Below are 3947 nucleotides of genomic sequence, written 5' to 3'. Positions count from 1 at the left end.
TCACAACATGATACGATGAGTCAGACAATAGAGAGCCAATGGCAGCAAGCGCACACTAGCAGTAGTCGCCAGGTAGGTGGAGGCGTGTTCTCTGGCGTCCTGATGCTTCTCAGTGCAGTGCCCACCGCGTCTCCTGAATAGAACCTTTTTTTTTAAAATGAACGTCTCCACTGCCACGATTTGTGCCTGAACAGGCGAACGATCCATGACATACTCATTGCCAGACTTGAATCTGCCTGAGCATGGGAAATTTCTGCGCATGCGAATCTGCTTTCCGACAGGGTTGTCAAATGATATTGGTAGATACAAGTTGACCATCCTTTACTTTAGTGTGTATGAATTCACACCCTAAATACATGAAAACAAAATGTCGTCCAACATATGTTTATTTGATATAGGATTCAAGAACGGAAGTGAAGTATGATGTATGAGGAATCAATTGATTAAATTAACTACATTACAATTATATTTCTTGTGAAATGTGCAGCTATAAATTTATATTTTGTTGCTCGAAGTATTTGTCGTTGCTAATTAGAACGGCATTCCTCCGAGCAGAGCATAATTTTTAAATTATTAAGTGAGAATACATCAGCTACACCTTTACTTGCGATATCTCAAGCACAGATAAAGCTAAATAAACATACAAATTGATAATCTAATGAACATTGTAACACATCACACTTTTGCTTTATCTCAACGAGGGTTGTTCTACCGATGTCTAGCGGCTCAGGAATCTACTAGTAGGCTGACTTATAAAGCAAATTGCAGCTGTAAAAATAGCAATAAATGATGCTAAAAATAAGGAAAACGAAAGAATAACGTTATTTAAAATAAAATGATCAGTTATCTCGTACGAAAACATAGTTCTGCATTTTACAGTTAAATCTTTATTTCCATTCGGAACTTCTATGCATCCCTTGCTTACAATCACAGTGTAGTTATTGTACGGCGACATCTTGTATTCATATTATAGGCAATTTATCTTCTCGTGCGTTACTTTTCCTATGTGGGATGTACATATATTACAACCAATGCCAGTGGCGTTCATACCGACTTTGGACCCTTTCCTATCTGCAGAACAAAACAAGAAATTGTATTCAAAAGTTTGAGTTTATTTTTGTTGTCAGTGCATTTTATGCACAGAGAGGCTAATCGGGACTAGATCTACAGTTTAAAGTAGGGTCCGAACAATTTTGTGCTTCCACTGTGTATGAAACCAGGGGCCTATTAATTGCAAAGTGACGAACGTATCACTATGCACTATCTAAATCGAGTATATACTGTAGATGTCACTCTATAATCTTCTTTATTATGTACCTACATAAAAATCTAATAACAATTCCAGAATCCTAATTGGACAGGATGGCCGTAAATTCTGCAACCAATAGGAGGCAACTGCTTATCATCTTAGTGCAAAACGTGGTCCGGGTCTTCATGGTGGCGTAGTGGTAACGTCTTTACTGTCTAATCAAGAGGTCCAGGGTTCGACATTCCGTAGAGGCACATGTTGTTTCGGAACACACTTTAAATTTTAGGTCAGTACCGATTAGCCTTACTGTGCATAAAGTGGACTTAAAACACCAATTCATTCATTCATTCATTCCCTACAGCTCTTGCCTACTCTTACGGCGGACGCTCTACATGCTGGCAAGGGAAGTGGGGAATAAGCAGCAGACCACAGCGGTGACGCCGAGAGATACGACGTGGCGGGAGGAAGGACTACGCGCACCTCGTTCTACAAGCTGATGCGTTTCTTATCGCGCGGGGTCGCTTACCACTCCCACTTCCCTTGCCAGCATCTAGAGCGCCCACCGTAAGACTGGGCAGAAGCTATAGATGGAACCTCAGGGATGCTTCACTGTATTTGACCCATGAAACATTTTATCGGTTTATCATCGTCGTTGCGATTATTCACATATATTTTTGTATATTTGTTATTTTACGTCTCTTGGCTACCAATTTTGTCTAATCGCGACTATGAGGATGAGTGATGATTTGATGAAATTGATGAAGAGACATTCACAAATGTCAAGCGCGGGAAGCAATTTTTTTTAGTCAACTTGTGAATTCGGTTTCATTTCTCGCCCTCTGATTGGTTGCTGGAAAGTTACGGTGCTTATGGTACGGTTCTGTCTGCGTTGAACAGCCACGAACATTGATTGCTAAGAGACCTAAATCTGCACCTTCTAACCTAACCACGTATGCGTTGCTAGAACTGGACGGAATTGTAATTGTGTGCAGAGTGTGCCTGCAAACGGAACCATCGTGATAAGTTCCTTTATACTTTTTACTACTTCCATAAATCATGTATATCTCCGTGCACATTGCAAGAGACAGTGAAACAAGATATTCTCACAATAGCCCCGTCTTTTGACTCTCTATGCACTCACGCGCCTATACTCTGCAAAGCCGCGCTTAGCGGCAGAGAAGGGGAGAACTCGAGTGTGCAGTGCGAAAAAGTACATGCTGCTGGGAAGGCTAGTAACTGTAGTCGCCTCCACCCTCCACGCAATCCCATTCCTTCTCTCGTGTTCATTGGTTAAGTCGTCTCGCGTCACTACTTGCGCAGAGACTTGCTTTCGTACGCTTGCTGGGCCTCTCCCATGGCGCAGTGGTAGCGTCATTGCCTGGTAATCAAGGGGTCCCGGGTTCGATACCCGGTGGAGGCACAAGTGGTTCGGATCCCACTTTAAATTGTAGGTCCAGTCCCGATTAGCCTTACTGTGTATAAAGTGGACTTAAAACACCAACTCAAACCAAACTCGTACGCTTGCTCTAGAGATAGACGGGACAGAGTATACTTGGTTAACCTTGACGGCCACTGAGACGCGGGGAAACAGGACACATCAGACCCGTTTCCGGCGTCTCAGACCATTAACATACCTACAGACATCTGGCACGGAAATTCCAACTTTGGTTCCGAGCGTTTCACTGTAGTGGGCGTTACACCATTTGATTTCAATGGAAGCAGGCAAGAGAAGTTCTGTTGTTATCTGTTGCCACGTCTCAGTGGGAGTTAAGCTTTACACGGTCAACACCAACACGCCTACTTTGTTGTTTTGGCGTCAAGTAGTGTAATGGGTGTCTGCACCGTTTGCACAAGTTCAGGAGCGGTGTAGTGTATGGTCACGTGGTGCGTACTAACAAATCATAGGACAGCAGGTAGGCATTTGTTGGAACCTGAACACCGCCATTCGTCTACTTTGTTGAACGTCACTTCCCTACACCAGCCTGGCGCCGGGATACACCTGCACTGCACCTAATGTCAACAAGTACAGCCAACTATACTCTGTTCCAAATATCTATGGAGGAAGGTCGCTCATAACGGAAGAGAAGGGGTGGTGGAATCGAGTGAGCAATACGAATCAGTATACGCTGCAGCCAAGGCTGGTAACCGCAGTTGCTTTCCCCTCCACGCAATCCCATTCCCTCTCACATGTTCATCGGTGGAGCAGATTCGGGTCACTACTTGCGCAGAGACTAACTTTCGTTCGCACGCTCCAGAGATGAATGGAACAGAGTTTAGACAGGGCCAATCACAGCACCGTAACTTTCCCTCAGCCAATCAGAGGGCGGGAAATGAAACCGAATTGACAATTTGACTAGAAAGAAAATCTCATCCGGGACTCGAACCCGGTCGAATCATTGCGAGTGCTTGCTCATTGAATCGGCTATTCCAATCTATGATGTAAACTAACTGAAATAAAGGACCTCTCTGATGGCGCAGTGGTAGCGTCGTCGCCTTGTAATCAAGGGGTCACGGGTTCGATAGCCGGAGGAGGCACATACTGGTTCGGATCCTACTTTAAACTGTAGGTCTAGTCCCGATTAGTCTTACTGTGCATAAAGTGGACTTAAAACACCAACTCAAACAAACTAACTGAAATAAAAGTTAGATTGTTGAACCTACACGTGATCTAGGGTTGAGGGGTGGATTATCCTATTGG

At 43.9% G+C, this 3947-nt stretch overlaps 1 non-coding gene across 1 annotated transcript; it reads left to right on the top strand.

The window, feature by feature from the left end:
- Positions 1–2594: 2594 nt before the first annotated feature.
- Positions 2595–2669, top strand: TRNAT-GGU (transfer RNA threonine (anticodon GGU)). Its single transcript has one exon. It is a non-coding gene; the product is annotated as a tRNA-Thr (tRNA).
- Positions 2670–3947: the final 1278 nt, after the last annotated feature.

Source organism: Lepisma saccharinum, chromosome 15 (assembly GCF_977018435.1).
Source record: "Lepisma saccharinum chromosome 15, izLepSacc3.1, whole genome shotgun sequence".
NCBI classification, from domain to species: Eukaryota; Metazoa; Arthropoda; class Insecta; order Zygentoma; family Lepismatidae; genus Lepisma; species Lepisma saccharinum.
The sequence above is the reverse complement of the archived record's forward strand: the minus strand, read 5'-3'. Positions and strand labels throughout refer to the sequence as shown.